General features: G+C 34.5%; 1 protein-coding gene across 2 annotated transcripts in view; it reads left to right on the top strand.

Annotated features, from left to right (window-relative positions):
- LOC134853401 (uncharacterized) overlaps window positions 1-22,256 on the top strand; it is a 95,926-nt gene that overhangs the window by 5,734 nt on the left and 67,936 nt on the right. The window lies entirely within an intron of this gene.

The following is a 22,256-nucleotide window of genomic DNA, read 5'->3' as shown; positions in this document are numbered from 1 at the left end:
GGGGGGGTGCTTGAAAGATTAAAAAAACCATAATTTTTTCCCGGTTTTGTTGGTGTCTGTTCGAAGATTGTCGGCTTAGTTGCCACATCACTGATTTTTTGCTGTGAGCAACTTTTATTGTAGTTACAAGTTCAAGTGCTGTTCATTCTAGTTTCAAGGGGTAGTTGAAAATTTGAAAAAAGTCAAAAAATCTTTTTTTTTTGTTTATTTGGTTTCAGCTTAAAAGTTGTTGGCTTAGTTGCCACATCACTGATTTTTCTTGTGCTGGAAGCAACTTTCATTGTAGTTGCAATTGCAAGTGTTGTACATTGTTGTTTAAGGTGGGACTTAAACTTTTTTTTTCTAAAATCATAGTTTTTCCGGCTCAACTTGTGTAAACTTAAAGATTATCGGCTTTGTTTCGTTTCGTAAATTTTGTTCCGTTGTTCCTGATTGAAATTTCAAGTGTCTAAAGCATTTGTCGGGAATGAATTTCTATCGAGACATATGAAAGTTTATATGACCTAGTTTTTTTGAAAAATATTCATTTTTTTGCCTTTTTTATATTTATGATGTATCGCAAGTGGGGCGAAGATCCGCTCCGCCTCTGTGTATAATTCTACTGCACTTTTAACCTTTTCAGCCGTTATCACCGAAAAATATTGTTTTATTGAACCCACAACGCAACGCTTAAAAATAGTTTTTTTTAAAAAATTTTTTACATTAGTGAGCTAGCGAGCGTAAGCATAGCTTAATAGTATGACTCTTCTTTCTTTATTTCCATACTAACTCGCAAAAAAAAATATTCATATGCTCGCTCCAATTTCAAACTCTGAAAAACCTAAAAAAATCCAACTCAAACAGTTGAATGAACAAGAAATATTTCTCGGCAAGTAACTCCGCTTGAAGGATAATTTCTAAGTCGTTCATAGCATCAACAATTTACAATTTAAAATGTAAAGCAAGCTCTCAAAACACTGGTATTTCTCCTTGAGACAAATTGAGCTGTTTTTGGAGGTCAGACTTAATCATAATCAAGCCTGAACCGAGTTACTGAGAAAAAACGGTAAAAATTGGGGTATCACACCCTATGTCAGTATGTTATAACATGGGTAGGTGGGGGCTCGAACTCACGCAAACCAGTCGACCTTATTTCTAGCATTTGTCTTAGACCGCTTGGATGAACTTTCTTTGTTTCATGCCTTTATACGTTCACGCTCCACCACCAAAGACAGGAACTGGAATGAGGAACTGGAACGGTCGATCGGGTAAATTTGCTGTCTTCGGTCGGCCGGGTAGTTGTCCTAACGAGAACGGAACGTGCGCATCCGTGTCTTCGGAGGGTAAAAATTTCACGAGCAATCGTCTTCAATCGACCATACAAGATCAACCGTCTTGAGAACAACGTCAGATTGGGTGTTCCACCTCGCACGCTTGTTAAGTTAAGGGGCATACTCCCGTAGCCAACGTAACCATATAACGTCAGCGTACGACTGCGCTCCTACGTACATTTTCTTATGATTGAATTATTCCCCAGAAAAGAGCGAAGGAAAGCTTGCGGCGTACTGCCCAAGCAAAAAGTGACTGGGGGCTAAAGCTTCTAAATCACGCGAATCGGTAGTTAACGGAGTGATTGGTCTTGCAATCAAGACCTGCTCAACTAAGTAGAGTGTCGTTCTCAACACTTTTTCTGTTACCCGCCTACTGCCTAGTATATCGTGGAGCACAAGCTTAAAGCTACGACCGAGGAACTACCAAGAACCCCCATGGTGAGGTTCACTGAGTGTGTTAAATTCCAGGCTATACATTTTTGCTCAAAGACGGTTGGAGCCATGTGGTTCCAGTTCTTGATGTAGGCAACTGTTCCTTTTCCGTACCCACAAAGCTGGACCCGCAGCTTCGCCTCTGTGTTGAGCTAATGTTCCGTCTGAGAGATGGGACGGAATGTTGTATTAGGGTGTGTCTTTTTGCTCGAAAAGAGGTACAGTAGTTTTCTTGCAGGATATATTATGCAACTTTGAACTAACTAGTAGTAACCTGCTGGTAACTTCGCCCATGGACATAGGCGGATTCTATGGACAAAAAGAAGAAAACGAGGACCACACTTAGATCAATGAAACCTAGACGAGGCGACAAAATGAGAAGTCAGCTTGCAAAGACTGAAAGAGACCAACAATATGAAGTCAGCTTGCAAAGACACCAACAATATGTTCACACCGATGCCCCAGAAAATGTGATTCAACAAAATGAAAGTCCAGTCGAACTACCTGAGATCATCAATCCCATTACGCTGGTCAAAATTGCAACGCACAGCGAGGCCAGCGAAATTAATAAGAAATATACTGAAGCGCATAAATGGTCTCAACAGCTGGTGTGATTTCCAAATTCAAACCTCCTTCGTAAGCGTGCTACCTTTAGAAGAGGCGCTGACATAAGCACGAAAACCTTATCACTGGAAACGGTGTTTCCTCTTCTACGACTGGTCCACCGCTTAGCAGATGCGATATCACAATGGCTAGAATGTCTATCTATCAAACATCAGTGGTAATCGATCTTTGCAATTCAATCCGAAGCTCAAAACAGAGGTGTAGCTACAGTAAAAACAACCAGTACTATCAAGCAAAAAGAAAAACAACAAGGATAGTGACCATTCATAAAAAAATGGTCCATTCATTCAATTTGAAGCCCTTTTTGCGCGTGTGGCGATGAGAATACGAACATTTGATACGAACAGATCGTGTGAAGAGTCGGTAATTTAGGCATAATCGAGATCAGTTGTTTTCGCGTAAAAATGACAAACCCCGAAACTATGAAAAAAATCAAACTTGTTCAAAAAATATTCTATTTTTTGCAGAATAATTGTTTTGTTTTAAAACCTTTTTATTGCTAAAAAAGCGCTATTTTTTAGCTTCCAAAACAAGTACTCCTGGAAAAACACGAAGTTTTCTGCTGTTTACATTTTTCACTTGTAGTCTAATTCTTGTGATAAATTAATTAAATGGTTTCTTGTTAGATGTATCGACAAACCTGATTATAACTAGGTAGCTCTTGATTACGAGGGAGGGTCTGCTTCGTGAAAACCTATCTCAGCTCGTACAAGCAGAAAGGTAATGCTGACAAATCTCAACAAGTTTATGATTCACTTCGTGAATCTATTGACAACCTTGAAAAACTGTGGCGACACCCAACCACGAGCCCAAAAGAAGTAACCCCAATTTAATCAAAAAAGGTGATGAAACCTTGCATGAGTTAGCAGTGCTAACCATGACGTGAAACAGATCAAGAAACAAAATGAACTTACTAAACTTCTTATTCAGAAGTCAGTCCGAGACACAATCTGTCAGCTAAGGGTTGGCAGCCCACCAAAAGATATACATGGAGCCAACAGCGGTACCAAGGTCAACCAAGAAATTTCAAAGGTCGAAGAAGTGTACTTCTCACTGTTAACAGCGTTAAGGAATCCAAGAAATCAAGGAAGCCAAGGCGGTTACCCTGAAACCTTCTGAGAAATGTAGAGTGTATCTCTCTGCTGGTCTTTCACCTCAAAACTACAGCATTCTGTGGAACAACAAGTTTCGAAAAGAATAAGATGTGAACTGCTCAACAGAGATATCCAACCTGGTCGCATCCGCTTCAAAAACCTGAAATTTTTCTCGTACAGCAATGAAATTACAGATCTTTCAAGTGATGACCGAAACATGAGCACAAACTGACTAGACTCGACCGAACTCATTGTTTTCTGCTTCACTGCTCGTAGTCTTTTTAACTCAGGGATTCGACCCTCTGCCTACCTAAAGGGTCCCCCTTTGATACTTTTTAAGAAATCCAGTTTTGGCCGACCAACCGGCGCCAATATATACTAATTTTGAGTGGGGAGCGGGCGCCGAAAAAACGCGATTTTTTGTTCAACATTTTCCAAAAAGTGCCTAAAAACGCCTTTTTTGGGCTGTTTTTCAAATTTTTGCCTGCGGCGCAAAAAATTTGGCCAAAACAGGGACTAAATCGTGCTTAGGGAGAGCTCAAAAAATCAATTCGGTCGACCTAAAAAAAAGGTCGACAAAATTTTCGAAAATTTTTTGAAAATCCGCCCCCCCCCTCGAGAAAATCCTAGATCCGCCCCTGAATCCACCCAATGAGTCGAATTGTTTATGGAAGTCGCTGAAATGATTGAAGTCGTTGAAAATGTGGCAAATGGTTTGTGCATTCTCTTGATTGGAGATCTAAACTTAGCTGCTGCATCCTGGGAGAATATGTCCAGTCCACTGTTCAATGAACATGTGAGTTATAACCGAGGTGGTTATCTCGTAGAGTAATTTCGGATAGGGTACACCGTCTGCTCGTCACGCTATCTTATTTTCGGCCGGATAGATTCGTGCAACTTCTTAGTCTAATACCGATCCTAATCTTACTCTTATACTATCTAGTCTCAGGGTGTTTAACTAGTCTCTGCTAGGCTCAATAGATCTAGGGTATACTGGTTTAATGCGGCTGCTGAAGTCTTCTTGGAGAGTCAACTAATTTCTAAGTTAAATTCAAATCTCTCTGGTGCTGAAATTACAAGTAATTCCAGCACTTACAAATAAGTGGGTTGTTAGTTAGATGGATCATGATTGGTTAATATTAAATACTTAACAGTGGTAAAATATCTAATTTATCCAATCATAAAATGTAGTTTAGATCAGGTTCCACCCATCCGGGTTTTACAGAGTTTTTTAGAATAGTCTTTCTGCAATTCAAAAGATGGATGATGGACGTTGGTATTTGGCGAACATCATATTTCGTCTGGGTTCTCTTGTTAGAGAAGTTCCAGATTCAGTCGTTGTGTCTTCTCATGACAACGACTGGGTTTTCGCAACAAACTCAAATCTGATTTCAGAATGGTTTGCTATGACAGGTTTTTTCGTTTCATGTAGAGAACTTCTTTGTGTTTGACCTTGTCTGGGAATGGCGTGGAGATTGTGCGTGGAGGGGATGCCTGGTTACTCGGATCTGTACGTATACTTGAACATCGAGGTGGTCATTGGTCTAGTTCAATGAAGTCCTTTTCTGCGAAGTCAAGTCGTACTCTAAATCCTTTGAGTTGTGATTGTGGGCGGCATATTGATTGTGGTTGGCCATTCTTTTTCGAGTGTAGTGGGGTCATTTTGTCTTTGGATGTTCGTCTTTGGTGTTGTATGCTGATCTATATATACTGCAAGGTATAATTTACATTTTATAAAATTTTTATTAGTTTGGTGTTTTAATTATGATTTTGGTTAGTTGTTTTCACAAAAGCTTTTTGTTTTAGTTCGGTTATTTTGAAGAGTTACTCACCCTTGAGTACCTCTTATTAAAAATAGGAGTGTGGTCACAAAGCGTGGATGTAGCGCGGTGGGTTAGGCCGGCTATAGAGCATGCTCAGGACGTCCTCTCTGGTGGGTTAGGCCAGGAGTGGGAGTATGGTTTCGTGCGGTTTCTGTGAGAGGTCCTATTATGTGATAACGTTTTATGTTGGGTTTATTGTGGTTTTTCTTATGTTTCGTTGGTTGTGTCCTTTTTTCAAAAATCAAATTGTTTTTGGTATGGGGTTGTCTTTCGGCTTTTTTGTGTTTTATTGTTTCTTTCTTAGACTTTATAATAGTCTTCAAAAGAATAAATTATCCAGTTTTAAACTGGGTTAATCCGGTTTGGGTACCGTTGGTTTCCTTTTCTTAGTCATGCTGTTATTTTATGTGTTGTGGTGTTTAGTAAGCTGCATTGGTTAGTTTTGTTTAGTATATAATTCCTTTCCAACCGGGTTAAAGGAAAGTTTGAAACTTGTTATCGTGTGTTAGAGTTGTTGAGTGTGAAAGCTTGAAACTGAAATTCATTATTTAAACAATTCTTCGTGGGCGAGCTGTGCGAGTTTGGATAGAATTCTTGTGCGAGTGAATGAAAATATCAAAAGGTTAGTACTGCATTTGCGTTTTATTAATTTACTACATAGAATTTCAATTTTATTGCTTGTTTTGGGGAAAATTTAAGTTACAAATTTTCATCATTATTAGAATTACTGCTTTTAGGGAAATAATTTATAAATTAATTTATTACATTTGTATGAATTTTATTTAATTTAGCTGGTGCAAAAGATTATTAGAGTTTGGGACAATTTGAAGTTTTCTATTTTTTATTTTTCTTTTGTGTATTTTGCAGATGATCGTGAGATGAAGACTAAAAATCTAAATAAAACATGGATAAAGAATGGTTAGTGTTTTATTTTAAATTTATTAGTATATGTATAGTTTATACTTACCTGTTAGTCGTCGGGGAAAAAACCGTGGGGGAAGATGTCGTGGATTATGTCGGAATTTGTTAGTAACTTTGCTATTATGCGAATGATGTTTTTAGTTTGAAGCAGTGGCCAAAGCAATTGAAGTGCTTTAATGGTTTTTAGTTCTTCAGTGCCAACTGCAAAATCATAAGGTGTGTTTTGGATGAGATTATATAATTTGTGGTTATATTTAGTGTTGTGGATGAATTCTAATATGGGGATTTCTATAGGTTGAACAAATTCATGTGGGATAAGGAAGGGTCGGGATTCTTCTGCGTTGAAGGTCTTGGTGATGGGACAAAAAATATACATTTGGGTTATGGGATCATAATTTCGAAGAATACCATGAAGGTTAGTATCTTTAATGCAATATGTGAAGTTAAGAAAGAATGGTGAGGTGTATTTGGAATTGATGAATTGGAAACGGTGGTGTGGTTGTCTGGAGGGAGTGTGTAGGTCGAAGTGATTTTGTATAAAACGATAATATGTATATGTGTGAGTTTGTTTAGTGCGCAACATAATATCGTGTGAGCAGTGCAAATCTCTTTCATGTGGTGCAAGGAAATGAAAGGTTAGTGAAAATATTTGGAAGCGTTCTTTAAAACTTTCGTAGGCTTGCGTGTCTGTTAGTGCTTCTGAGATGATGTGGTCAAATTTGCGATCAAAGATATTGAGGGTAAATACATATGGTGTTTTAATGAAAAATTTTTCTGTGATTTGTGGGTTAGCGAAGCGGTCATCGTCTAAGAATTGATCTTGGTTAGTTCGGATGATATTATGATCGTAATATTCTAGCGTATATTCGTTAGCTCGGGGTGCAGTGTATGTTTTTAGTGATTTTTTATATCCAATGTAAGTAAATTGTCTGTGTGTTAGTGGTGTAGTTAGTCGATATAGCATATCTTGATTTCGTTCTATATCGATGTGAGTATTAGATAAAGGTAGGCAAAGGGGGTTAGTAAAATGATAATATGATGTCCAATGAAGTGTAGGCATTAAAACTTGTTCATCTACAAAGCTACGTGTATCGTTAGTATCTGTAGGGGTGTTCAAAGTATATTGTGGAAATGAAGGTAAGGTGATTGCTAAAAATTCTTTCGTGTTAGTGTGATTTGGATGATTTATATATTCACGTGCTGTTCCTGGTTTTGTTGGAAATGGATGGTTTGGGAATTTTCTTTTGAAAGTGCGGTAAGCTCTATTAGTGCTAAAAGATGATTCGGTGGATGTAGATGATGGTGCTAATGATGCGGTATAAGCTGAAGAGGGTGTAGGGGTAGGTGGGTTTGATGATTCTATTGTGGATGAAATCTGATTTATAGTGGGGTTTTCAAGGTGGAAGGGTTGTTGTTGTAAGGTGATAAAATTATCTAGTTCCTGGGAGATTTGGGGAGTATCTGGAGAATTGGATGATCGGTCTGAATGAAATGAGGAGTAGGTTGGGGTAACTTGTGAAGCATAGGATGGTGTAGAAATGGATGGGAGTGGTTGAAAAGGGGGTTTCGAAAAAACTGAGGGATTGGTTTGAAAATTATTGGATGGAGATGGTTCAGAGTCTGCAAATTCGTCAGGGGTTTCAATATCTGGGTTATTGAGTTGTGAGATGGAGTATAAAACTGAGATGTGTGAATTAGTGTCTGAATTCATGCCTGATGTTATATTACTGGTTGGGAAATCGGGTGGTGGGAAGGCAAAAAGTGGAATTATTGTAATTGGAGTGTTGAGGTTGGTTGGGTGTGAATTTGAGCGGTGTAGGGATCCAAGTTGTCGGCTCATCGTGGGCTAACAAAATTATTATTTTGAGACTGAAAAGCGGTGGTATGGGGTTGTTCTATAATTTGTTCATATTTATTTTCATCTAGGGGATGGTGTGTCATTATATGTTGAATGGGACTTTGTGATATGGTTGGTCTAGAATTTGGATTATTTGTTAATGCTAAATTTCGAAAATTTCGTGGGACTAGTGATAATGGATGGTTATGTGGTAGTGGTGGTAACTGTGGTGCTGTAGGCGTAATGTCTACATTATTATGTTCTTCGTCGTATGTGTTCTGTCTTGTTGCTATTTTTGTGTTGTATTCCTTTATTTGTGCATCTAAAAGAATTTTGTTTATGGATGATGAAAAAATTCCAAAAAATCCTGCAAATAGTATGCGTGCTACACTTGCTTGTCTATTTACTTGTGTGTGTATAGCGCATGTATTATAGATTCCTTTTAAAAGCGAAAAAAGAAATCTTATAAAGTTAAACATTGCGTATAAAATAGTCAATTTTTCTAAGATGTAGTAGGGCCATCCTAGAAAATCGAGAATTTCATTTTTTAGTGTAACAAAGCTAAAAATATTTATACGTGAAATATCTTGTGGTCGGTATTTTTCACCGTTTAGATATATATAGTCTTTAATGTCTTTAAAATATCCGCTATAGTCTTGTGTATAAATATCTGCAAATCCTGCTGTTTCGGCAAGTTTGCGTAAGTTTTGGTCAATTGATTGTCTTTGTATTGTGTCCATTTGTGTTAATAATTCTTGGAATTGTTGTGTTCTAATGTGATGTTGTATATCGGATTTTGAATATATTCCAATTGATTGTAAGTCGATATTTGGGTTTCGAACAATAGCTCTAATGCTTTCAGGTGAAAATTTTTTGAGTGATTGCATTAATGTGGGATATGGAGTAAGAAGATAATATTTATCTTCATCAGGGTTCAGTTGAACTACATTGTGGCTATTTTCTGATCCACATGGGACTGCGGTATCCCAGAAATAGGTTCGTCTTGAAAGTGTGTCAACGAAATGTACTTTATTCTTATAAAAGATAGGGATTCTTTTATAGCATCGTTTATCTTCAAAAACATATAGTGGTGATACTTTTGTGGTACAGGTATAAAACCATAAAATGTTTCCTTCATAATCTAAAAAATTTGATCTATTTCCTGATAGTGAATATCCTGCGTAGGGTATTTTTAATACTGCTAGTGCAAGTGATTGTAGGATTTGTGTCCTTTCTAGTTCGCATAGCTGGTGAAGTGTTTCTAATTCAGATAGTGACATTTCTTGAAAAATTCGGCTAATTGTATAGTCTAATTTCATATCTAGGTGAATATCATAGTGGATGTTACCGAAATATGTACTATTCATTAGTGATAATTCTTGTAAACGTGTGCTTCTAGTGTCATGGGGCTTTAGATGTCCACCAGGTTGATTTTTACTCTTTTGAAAATTAACTGGTATATATGATGTTCCTTCGTTTATAGGGTGACTTGTGGCGTATGGGTCGATTTTTACTTTTCCAGTGGTCATGTCGAATCCTTTTTCGTATTCAACTAATATCTCGGAGTATTGTGTTTTGTGAAGTGGATTTCTGTATTTACATGCAAGTTCTGTTTCTTGATATATTTGAAAACGTGTCAATTTATTTTCTATATTGTGTATGTTTCTAAAATTAGAACTTTGTCTTCGTGACGGATGGACTTGGTCGTATGGAATTGATTGTATGAAATATTTTTCGTGAAATTTTATCATACGAGCGTGTATTTTTGCTACTTGAAATGTTGTACATGTGTCTTCAGGGAACCAAACAATTGTTGCTTGTGTTCGTGTTGTAGGGTCACAATAGCCTTGGTCGTTTTTACAAGGTAATCTAATTCCTTGATAGAGCATTGTGTTGTCTGATAAATCGCGTGTGAGTTGTATTTTTTCGAGTTGTATTTTCCAATCAAAAAACATGATTTCTTGATATCCTTTATTTTTTGTGTCTGCTTTGCAGTTTGATGGGTCATTTATACCAATGTGTGGTATCCAGTGTTTATCGTGTATATCATAAGTTAATCTTCCGTGTGCGCCGTTGTATGGGTATTTTTCATCTAATTTTATATGTCCTTGATATCTTTCAAGTTTTGCTTGATGTACAGAATCTGCAAAAACTTGGAAATATACTAATTTTCTATCAGTGTTTTTATTTCTTGTGATATTGAGTCTTAGTAACTCGTTTCTACAATCTTCGGGATTGAGATGTAGAAGTCGTTCGATATTACTTTGGTAGAATGATTCGTGGTCAAGTCGGTTTTTATTTCCATTTGAGACTTGTGAACAATGTACTTTCTTTTCGGAAAATGTCGCTGTGAATTTATATCCTTTAACTGTTGTTGCTCGGGCTTTTGAATAAAGTGTCGCTATTACATTTGTTGTTTCTATAGCTTGTGGTTCTGTTTCGCATTGTGATACTTGATTTATTGCATATTTGTGTAATGTTTTTTGTTCGTTTTCGTCACAATCGTAATGTGTTACTAATAAATCTTGGGGTCCTGTGCGGGGGGAAGGGTTTATGTTTTCATTTGAGGTTATTAGAAAAAGGAGTTGGAGAAAAATTAAAATTTTTAGAGTATACATGTGTATGACAATCCTGAATATGGGTTATAAAATGTGATGTAACCAATTGTCTTTTTGGTATATCTGTCGTATTTGTATATTACTTCAGTTGTTATAAATGGTGGTGGTAGGGATTGAGCTGTTATATTTGGTGGATTTAATGGATAGGGATGTTGAGTAATGTTGTTTAATTTAACCGTGATTTCAAATTTTAATTGTAGACTATTCTGTTGGAGTATTTGGATGTTATGAGCACGAATGTCTTCGTGAATGTCTTGTCTATATTGTAGTCTATTTAGTGCCCAACTGTGGAGTCGGTTACTTTCTAGGTGTTGTCCAAATAATGGTGGAGGTGCTGTGAATGTATTCCAGTCTAGTCTTAAAGGAATATTTGTTGATGATTGTTCTCGATATCTAGCGTCGAGGTTATTTGGGAAATTTAAGTTAAAAGGTGGTGGTGAAATCTGGCTTATTGATGGTGTTGATGGTAGTGATAATGTTTCTGGTAGTGATGAGGATGTTGTTGTATCCGTAGAAATGTCTATTGGATCATTGATTAAATTTGGTTCACCTTGTGTGAATGAATGTGTTGTCCAGTATGGTAGTCGTGATGTTTGGTTTGTAGGGTTAAAGGGATTTTCACGTACTTGTTCAGATGTTGGTGTTGAACCTAAGTAATCTGATGGTAGGCTTGAGGTGCTACGTTGTGAAAGAAGCGTAGGGGTTTCTGGTAATATACCAATGGGATTTTCTGGTGTACTTTGTGATGGGGATTGAGGTATATCAAAATGAACTCGGGGAGTTTGAAAATTTCTGTTTCGTCGAGGGTGTATAATTTGTCTATTTATTTCGACTGTTTTTTGGTTTTGACTAGGATTTCTTATTCTACTTAATTCTTGTGGTAGTGTTGGGTATAAGTTATATGTTGGTTCGCTTAGAGGTGCTTGTCGTTGAACTGGTTCTAGTGGTTCTGATAAGCGAGCGTGTCGTTCTTCAAAGGTATATGGGTTATCTTGAAAAGAAATTCGTGTAGATGTTTGAGGGTTTTGGGTAGTTGAAGATGGTGTCGGGTTTTCTTGGGATGATGTCGGTGAAGACTGACTATGTGATTGTTGGTTAGCAATTTTTGATGGTTTTTGATCTATTCTTTTAGTGGAAAAATTTATGTTTATTGTAGTATTCTTCTAGAAAAAGTATTAGGAGGATTGTTGCTAGGGCGAATGTGATAATTGCTTTCTTTATACATTTGCATATTGTCAAGATGAGGGATGATAGAAATGTTATAAAAATTACAAATAGTAAAAAAAATACCTGTTCTACTAAAAATGGTTCGTATCATTTAGAAAAGTTTTGTGAATCGTACCTGTGGATATAATCAATAGCTTTTGAAAGCTGGAGGTATAGTTCAGATATGGAATAGAAAATTAAAAAAATATTACAAAAAATGATTAAGATTATTAGAAAAGATTCAAAGATATCAAAAAGAAATATGATGAAAGGTTTAAATATTGTGAAAAAGTTTGCGAAAATGTTTAGAATTATGGTAACTGGTCGAGAGAAGAGCATTTAAGAAATGGCTTCTCGATCGAATATTTTTTGTTGTTTGAGGCAATTTTCAAGTGTGGTCGAGTTATTTATTGGTTTTTTGACAAGTGGGTCGAGTTTTGTGAAAAATTGTTGGGGGCAAATTTTATGGTGATCGGGAGTTCTTCTTTGTCTTTATTTTCATTTGTCAAATGATCTGGGGTATTTTTGAGATTTTTATACTTTAGGCTAATTAAAATGGTCGTTCTTTTACTTTAGGCTAATTTAACATATTTGTTTGGGGGGTATTTGAGGTCTAGGTTAAGGAAATATTGTTGATCTTTGGTTTATTAGATAAGGGAGGGTCATGATAATATGGTGATATTTATTTTAGTTGTCAAGTTGGAATGGTTTGCTTATTTTTGACCTGGAGGTCGCAAAGTTATAGTTATAGATATGCCTAGAGTTTAATATCGTTCGTCTAGTTGATCTGTGTTAGAGTTAGAGAAGTTGACGGATTGGATGAATCCTATTGGCTAATTATGAACTAGAATCGTTGCGTGTTTGTCAGCATGTTATTTTGAAAAAATGAAAGTTCAAAATATTTCAGAGGTGCAAAAATTATTAAATCTAAACTTAAAGCTGTTTTTGAAATTCGACTTTCTTTAAGATTTTAGATTGTGGAATGAATGTTTTATAGTTTTTACGTGGTTGATTTCTAAGTCGTGATGACTCTCTATGTTCTGATTTGTCGATTTGTTCTTGAGGTATTATTTTTTCTGTCAATTTTCTATTCTTTCTTTCTTTTTGATCTAGTTTTTTTGTTGTGGTTGATTTTTTATTTTGGTTTTCGAGATGAACGTCATGTTGTTCCTTTGTTTCATTTTCTGTATGTGGGTTATTTTGAATAACTTTTAAACCTGTGAAAGAATATAATTGAGTTAGTTCGCGTAGTGCGTACTCTTTTGGGTAATAAGGTAATAGGTTGTTTCGGTGTTGGACAATTTCTTTTTTGTCTGAGTCGGTAATTTTATATGTGACATCTGTGGGTTTGGCAATTAATTGGTATGGTCCTTTACGAAGGGGTTGTAATTTTTTTAGAGATTCCTTTTTGAGTGTTAAAATTGGGTATTAAAACAAATGTTCCAATTTTTAAATCGGAGGCTGGTGTGAAGCGTGAATTTATTTGTTCATTAATGTTTTGTCTTTGTAACAACTTTTTTGTTACTTTTTGGTAAATTTCATTGTGTTTTTATCTCTATTTAAAATCCATTCGGTGTGTGTACCGGAGGCTAATTTAAGAATTTGTGGGTGATGAAAATGATCTTCATCGTGTGTGTGTAAAGGTAGGTTATAACAAATTGTTCTTTATTCGGTTGACAATGACTTTGTGCATTTTTATGAGAATTTGCTGTAAACATAATCGGTTTGCGTGGCTTTTGATTAAAAACCATTTCATATGGTGACATTCCTAGAGTTGTCGTGATTTGTGAATTATATGCTAAGGGAAATAGTTTTACATCTGCTGACCATTCGGTATATCTTGTATCATTTCCATTGATGATACATCTAAGATATTCTTGTAGTGAACGGTTCATACCTTCGACTAAGCCGTTTGTCCAAGGTGCGTGGGATGTACGTGGTTTGTGTTTGATGTTATATAGATGACATAGTGTGATAATTTCATTATTTATGACTTCTGTACCGTTATCTGTAACTAGAATTTCTGGTAGTCCGAATTTGGCTATCCAGTGTTCATATAGTGTTGTGTAAGCATAATAAGCGTTACAATGTGGTACTGGGTTAAGTGCTACATAATGTGTAAACGCGTCAACAATTACCATAATGTAGGAATTTCCTTCGGATGAGGGTGAAATTGGTCCTTTTGTATCAAATGAAATACGGTGGTTAAAGTACAAACTTTGTCCTTTAAAATCTTGTTTTTGTGCTATTTGTTTTTGATTTGGATAAGGTTTATTTAGCTGACATACTATACAATCATTGCATAGTACTTTTATCCAAATTGGTGCATTTGGAAAATAAAAGTTTTGTATGAAATTTGAATATGTTTTCTCTGATCCAGAGTGTCCTTTAATGTTTTGTGTATGCGAAATATTAAAAGCTATAAAAATCATACTTAGAGGGAGACAGGGAACTGTAGATTCATTTAATTTGTATTCTAGAAGGTCTGTGTTTTCATTAATTGTTGTATTATTGAATTTTCGAAAATATCGGAGGAGTGTTTTATTTCCTAAAATAGTTGTATCTGCCTTGACGGGTTTAGTTTTATATTTGTGCCATGATTTTAGTTGTATAATTACTGGGTCAAGATTTTGATATTGCTTCAAAGTATTAATTGTAATTTTATCTGTTGGGAGGAGAAAAATGTTTTCTATTTCCAATTTAGATAAAGGAATTGTATCAAGTGGGCCATGGAGGTCAAATACTTGATTTATTGTGTATTTTGAATCGTTTGTTTGTGGTCCTGATAAATTTATTTTATCAGTTAGATTTTCTTTTTCAATTATTGGAAAAAGGTCTTTTTTATTCGAGTGTTGTTTTACTCTTTTTTGTTGGGTGTTATTTTTTATCCATTGTGAGTATGGAATTGGTTTGAAAGTTGATGTTCCAAGTAGATCAACTTCGTAGTGATTATTTTGGCAATCTAAATAGAGTGGGAAGTGTTGTAGATTGTTTATCTGTGATTGTTCAACGTCAGTTTTTACTGCATATTTGCATTCTAGTCGGGGTGATGTTTCGTTTTCTGCAAGGTAGAATTTTATATTTTTAGGTATTTCAACTGTAGTTTTACGTGTAAGTAATTCAGGTGGTGTATTTCGACTTAATGTGTCTGGTAATGCAAGATTTTTTCCTGCTGTCCAAACTATATGTAAGTTTGGGAATTTCATTAGAATTAGTTGAAATCTATAAACTCGGTGATTTGGATTAGATTTTTGTGTAAAGAGAAAAATGATTGGTTTGTGATCTGTGAAAAGAACTGTTGGATGTTTTGATCCAAGTATCAGAAATTCATATTCTGTTAGTGTATATATTATAGCTGTACACTCTCTCATTAGAGTTGAGAGTCGTAGCTCTGCTTGAGTGAATAATCGAGAATTTGCTGATATAAGATTCATTTTGTTTGTGCCATTGTGTGATTGTAATAATGCTGCGCCGATGCCAAAATTCGAACTATCGCACATTGCATAGAATGGTTGATTTGGATCTGGAATTGTATTTGAAATTTGTTCAGTTAGGAGTTTTTTAATTTCTTCAAATCGTGCTTGATGTTCTGTGTTCCATTCAAAATTATTTTGTTGTCTAAGTATATTATAAAATGGTCTTAGGTATAATTGCATTTTATAGACATATTTACTTAAAAAATTTAACATTCCAAGGAATTCTTGGATTTTCTTTTTGTTTGTTGGTGGTTGGAGTTTTTGAATAGCATCAATGCGTGATTTTAATGGAGTGATTGTTTTTCTTTCTATATTATGTCCTAATAATTTAACTCGTGTTAAAAAGAAGTGTGATTTATCGGGGGCGGCCTTCAGATTTTCGTTCTGAAGTATTTTGTGATAATGTTCTAAAACTTTAAACATTTCTTCTTTTGTCTGTGATTGCATAAAAACATCGTCTAAATAGGTGATTGCGTTTTTCTTGAGTATTAGTGGTCTAAAAATTTTGCTCATAAAAGCTGAAAATGCTGCTGGTCCTATGGATATTCCATAGAATAGGCGGTTGAATTCATACTGTTGGTTTCCAATAACAAATTGTGTTAAACGTCGCGATTGTTCATCTAATGGCATTTGATTATATGCACTGTTCATATCTGCGGTTGTAAAGTATTTTCCGTTTATTTTTGTTAAAATAACTTGTATTGGTTCAATAGGCCAATTGCACTTTGATTCATCTATGAGTGAGTTGAGGTATCTAGCGTCGAGAACGATTTTTAATGATTCTCCTTTGGCTAGAATGATAACAGGGTTGATAAATGTGTTACCTTTTGGTTGTTCTTCTTTATTTACTGGTGATATAATGTTGTATTGTTCTAAAATGTCGAGTAATCTGTTCACTTTATCGTGTAAGTGAATTGGTACTTTACTTGCTCTTTGTTTTTTGAAAACTGCGTCTGGTTTTAATGGGAGATGTAGTGATGAACTGATTTTGCCAACATCAAATTTAGATGTTGCATAGACTGATGAATATTTTATTAGCTGTATGGCTAATTTATCAAATTCGTCTTGTGTTATTTGTGAATGTTGAAAGTTAAACATTGTTAAAAACTTCTGTTGAGATTCTGTGTAGTTACTTATGTTGAATGTAGGTTTGAAATATGGAGTTTTTGTGAAATAGTCTGTATTTCTTTTTTCATTACTTATTATATTATTTATGGATAATTCTTCATTAAGAATTGTGGATTGACAAATATCTAATAATTGGAGTATATTATTTACGCGGTATGCTTTTTCGTGTACTGGTGATATCGTAGCGTTGGTTTCGCAATAGCCTAAAAGTCCTAAAGGTAGTGTTACTTGATAGCTTGATAGGGTGTATTGTTGTATACATGTAGAGAAATAATATCTGAATTCGAGTTTTTCAAATATTTTATGGATGAAATTGTGATTTTGAAAAACTTATGGATAGGTTTGAATTCAAAATCTGACATATAGAGTTGTTGTTTGTTTTGTTTTTTATCATATTGGTGAACTTGTTTTATTGAAAAATTATATATATTTCCTGATAGTGGTTTCAGGTGTTTTCTTTGTTGATTATATATCGGATAAAATTTTGAAAAGAATGGTGGTTGTTTATTTAATCTTTGAAAAAATGTTAGGGATGTATCTTTTGTTTTTGTGTATTTATCTTTGATTAGTATTTTACTATTCAAAATGTTGATTGTTGGTATATATTTAGAGATAAATGGTATTCCAATGATATTGTGTTTAATATCAGTGATATGGAATATTTGTTTAATTGGTTTATTTAAAATTTTATTTTGTTCTATTGTTCTTGTGGGGAGAAGAAATAATTGAATTTTTCCATAGTTTACTAATGTTGATCCTTGTGCTGTTGCTAGTTTACTGGATGTTTCAAGGGGCGTTAGTTTTGGGTGTAGTGATTTTATCTCATTCCATGTGGGAATGTTTATTATGTTTGATTCTGCTCCTGAATCAATTAAAAAATCAATTTCAAGATCTGGTGGTTGAAATTCTTTGCTTCTTGGACTTTCTAAAAGAAATGGTATTGTCCAAATTTTTTCTTTGGGTTGTTCTTTTTGTATATTTTGATAGATGTGATTTGTATTCAAGCATTTTGTTTTGTCTTTTTCATTGGATTGGTTTGTAGTTTTAATTTCGTTAGTTTCTTGTGCCGTTTGTGTAGAATGGATGGGTTCAATATAATAATTGTGAAGGAGTTCTAATTGATTTTCGTATATATGTGATGAAAATGGTTGTTCATATATGATAGGTTCATAGTCGTTTTCGACTGCTATCATATTGATGGAGATAGCGTTTTCTGTATCACTTTCTGAATCTGATGATTCACAGTTTATTTGATTCAGTTGTAGTTCATTCTTTCCTGTGTCATCAATACCTGGGGGGTCTGATGTCGTTTCTGGGTTTGATTGTACTTGATTAATATTTCTTTGATGTTTAGGTGTACTACTTCTGTGGCGATTGTTAGAATTATTATAATGGTTATTATTCCTGTGTGGTGATTGGGAATAATTTCTATAACGATTATTACAACTTGAATGTCGATTTTGTGAATTATTTCGTGATCTGTTTTGATAATTATTGTTTGGTCTCTTGTAGTTTGATCTATTATATGAGTTATTCCTTGATCGATTGTTCGGGTAATTCTGGTTTCGATTGTTTGAATAACTTCTATTCCGATTATTGGAATAGTTTCTATTTCTATTGTACGATGAGTTTCGTGATTGATTGTTTGGATAGTAATTATTTCTTGATTGGGAATTAGATCTAGAAACAAATTGTGTTGTATTTGAATTTGATCTGGAGTAGTTATTTCGACTATTTGGTCTATTGTAATGATTTTGTGACGAATTTTGTGTATTTCTTCGTTCTGGTGATCTTCCTCTATAACTTGAGTTATATGGTGATTGATTTCTCGTGTAATTGGTATTGTTCGGAAGTGGTTTTCCTGAACTGTTGTTGCTGTATACATTTTTGTTTGGTAGATTTTGATCTTTCTTCATGTATTGATAGAATGATTTATTTGGTTCTCTACATTTTTGAGGTTTGTTTTGATTGTCCTGTTGTTTTTGTCTACATTCGGAAATACTATGTCCGTATCGTCGGCAATAATTACACCATTTTTTGAAAGATGGTTTGCCTTTAAAGTTTGGGTGTTTTTCATAAATAATGAGTTTTTCAGTGATTTTTTCAACGAGGTCTGTATCTGAATCCTGTATATTATTGATATTTGTGGTATTTGTTTCAATTCGATTAACATATTGTAATTTCAGATTTTCTGTTTCTTCAAGTTTCATTGTTATTTCTGCTTGCTCTAGCTTGTCTACTAGTTTTCGAAAATCTAAATCGGGCTCTCGAATTGAGGAGGGATGGGATGCTCTCTTTTTTATAGCTATTTTCCTTAATTGAGGTGTTAAGGTCATCATTAAGATTTCTGTCATTTTTGTGTTTTTATAATCGTGTGTATTTAATGAATATGCTTTTCGAACTAGTGTTTCGATACGTACTGCTAATTGTTTGATGGTTTCATTTGGTAATCTGCGAATTTCATTACATAAAACTCTTTGTTGTTGTTTGTTTCTTTCGGAGTGAAACATTTTTGAAAATTCTTGTGTAAATCTCTTCCAATTTGATTTTATTTCTATAGGCAATACTGAAAACCATTTTTGGGCTGCGCCGTCTAGGGTTGTTTGTATCAACGCTGTGCATCGATGTATCCAGTTTTGATGTAGTGGCGTATTAATTGGTTCAGGTCCTATATTTAAAATTAAATTTGCTGTTACTGCATTTAAATAATCTTCTACAGAATATTCAGGGTCTGTTCCTGTGAATACCTTTAATGGTTTGTTTTGATGTTATTGATGATCCACCCATAAGGTATGGATTCATTGTCATTTGTAATGATTCTGCTGCATTTGGCATTTGTGAAAAATTAGAAAGTTGATTTTTTGTTATTTCGTGTTGTTGAAGATAATATGGAAGTGGTATTTCATTTTGCATTTGTGTTGGTTGATATGAGTGTGTAATCATTGGGTTTTGTGGCTGAATTGGTTGAAAAGATTGTGTATTAATTGGGTTTTGCATTTGTATTGGTTGTTGATTTTGTGTATCTATCTGGTGTGGAGAAAAATTTCTATGATGTGTATATGGTTTCTGCATTCCTTGTCCGTGATATTCTTGGGTATATGGTGCAAATATATCTGGTTGTAAATGATCATCATCAGAGGATAGGTAATCCGTTTGATGAGGTGCTTGTTTTTTATTTTTATTCTGTTGAAAGAATGGGTAATTTTCACTATAATCCTGTGGAGGATGTGGATTAGCTTGAAAATTTACTGAATTGGTTGTTGCCATTGGATTATTCCAATATCGAGATCTGATTTGATTTTCATTATTATTTCGTGGAGGATAGTTTGTTTTTGATGAATGTGTGTAATTATAATTATGTTCTGCAAAATTGTTTCTTGTGAATGTTCTGCGTGTTTTTGACGGTAGTGTCATGGGTCTATATGTTTGGTAATCCATTTGTGAATATTTTGGAGCAACCGAAGGTTTAACGGTTGATTGTAAGGTTACCTGTGCTAGTGAAGTGTTTGTATTTCTTGGTGTTGTTAAATTTGGACGTATTGGTGAAATACTTTGTTGTGTAGTTGTTGTTGTTTGGACAATTTCTTCATTTATGAAGTGTGATGGTGTCTGAATATCTTGTGGAGTGAGATTTCTAGTTCCATTAAGGTTTTCATTGTGTATGACGGTCGAATTTAAACTGTTATTTCGAGTATCAGGTAAAAATGTATTGTAGTTTAATGGTGTTGCGTCAATGGTTAATGGTACTACTCTTACATAATCTCTTATATAAGATATTGTACTTATTGCTTGGCTTGCAATTGATTGTGGGATATTTATAAATGCATAATGAGACCATTCGGGGTCCCAAACGTAGTCTGACTGTTCTGTGATGGCGGTATCATCGTTTGAATTTTGAGGTCTAAAATTTTTTCTTGCTTGCGAAATTAAATCTAGATTATGTGTGAAATAATCTATTATAAACCATGCCAAGATTTTTTGTAAGTCATGTTTTGTATGTTGTGAAACATCATCTTTAGTGAAATTTTCTTTAATTATATTTAGGAAAGATGAAAGTAGTGTGATTTCATGTCGTACCCTTATATGTTTGGATGTCTCTGTCGGTGAGACATTTGAGATTGGTATTTCGTTTTCTAATATTGAGATATAACTATATATTATGGCAAAAACTTCATTAGTAAATATGGAGTTTGCTCTTTGTGAGTTATGATATTGTATGCTTTTTATATATTCTGAGAATACTTTTGAAAATTTTAAATCAAGGTCGTCTGTTTGAATTACATATTTGCGGTGATTCGGGTTTGGTGAGGTTAATTCTATGGTGTAGATTCCGTAGTGTTGTGTCAAATTACATTTATCTTTCAGATAGTGATCAATAATTTGTCTTTTGATCTTTACATCGGGGAACTCTGCTGTACATGGGCTGATTCCGGGTTCAAATAAATTTAGTAGTAAATTCTTGCATAGTATATGCTGTCCTCTATCAGTGGGTGCATCTACGATAAAGGGGAAGATATCATCATCATCTGGACTTTCTTCACCTGGGGTGTGTGTTGAGCTCATTTTTTCGTTTGATGACTGTTAATATGTAATTATCAATGTGTCTAATTGGTTGATTCCAATTGTATAAATGTACTGGTTTGTGTTTATATTGCTTTTTTATTCTTCTTTTTCCTCTTTTTGATGAATTCGATGTTGTTTCTGAGTCGGAAAAATATAATTGATCGTGAATGGGGCAATTTTTATCTATAGATTCTTTTAATTTACAGAGTTCGTCTAAATTGCTGGCTTCTGATTCTGAAAATGCGTTTCTATTTTTGGAAAATCTTTTTCGTGTTATTTGTCTTTGTTTAGTTATTATTTTTCTTTTTAGTGTTTGTCGTTTTGTTCTAATATATCCAACTGTTTGTGTGTGGGGTGTGATTACAAGGTCGTATTTTTTGTTATCAATTTCACAGTTGTGCAAAACGATTGTTTGTTTGTTTCCTAGATTTTTAAATGACATAAGGTTTAGGATGACGGATGCAAAAAGTTGTTAGATGATTTCTATTTTCTTAAATTGTTAGTCCTTACGATTTTTTGGTTAGCTTAACCTGGGTCTATTTGTTCAGGGTTGGAGAGAAAAGTATATCTATTCCGAAGAATGATTTTTACTTTCTCGTGGCTAGTATAAGCTAAGGTGTTAACTTACTTAATCTTACTTAGGGGTAGTGATTGTGTTCAAGGGTTGGAGAATAGTAAATCGATCCACAAGGTTCAGGTATAATTAGAACGCGAGTAGTTCGTTAGGTACTATTTTAAACTTACTAAGTCTATGATTTATCCTGGGTCTTGATAAGAGGAGGGTTCAAGTGAAGGATGAATAACCGAAGTTTTTCACTGTTTATCCTAATTTGAATGGTTAGTTTTGTTGAAAAATTTCTATTAGTCTTGGGTTTTTTGAAAGGGTTGGATAGTGAATCGACGTTTGAGGTCGTTAGACACTAGCTAAGTGGGTGGGGGAGAACAAAATTGTTCTATTTGATCCAAGGATAGGCCTTGATGATCAAGTTTAAATTTTAACTGAGTAGAAAATGAATTAAGATCCAAGGATAAGCCTTGATGATCTGATTTGAAAATTAAGTGAATTTAAGTTTAAATGGTTTAAATTTATTTAAGGAAAAGATTTAGTGTTTTAATGATATTAGTGAGTTTATGATTGCTGTTATGTTTTAGGTGATGAAGCTGAGACAATTGGGAGATTTATGATTACTAACAGTTTATTGTCATGCTACTAATTTTTATTTT

This window comes from Symsagittifera roscoffensis, chromosome 8, assembly GCF_963678635.1.
Source record: "Symsagittifera roscoffensis chromosome 8, txSymRosc1.1, whole genome shotgun sequence".
In the NCBI taxonomy this organism is placed as follows: Eukaryota; Metazoa; Xenacoelomorpha; order Acoela; family Convolutidae; genus Symsagittifera; species Symsagittifera roscoffensis.
The sequence above is the reverse complement of the archived record's forward strand: the minus strand, read 5'-3'. Positions and strand labels throughout refer to the sequence as shown.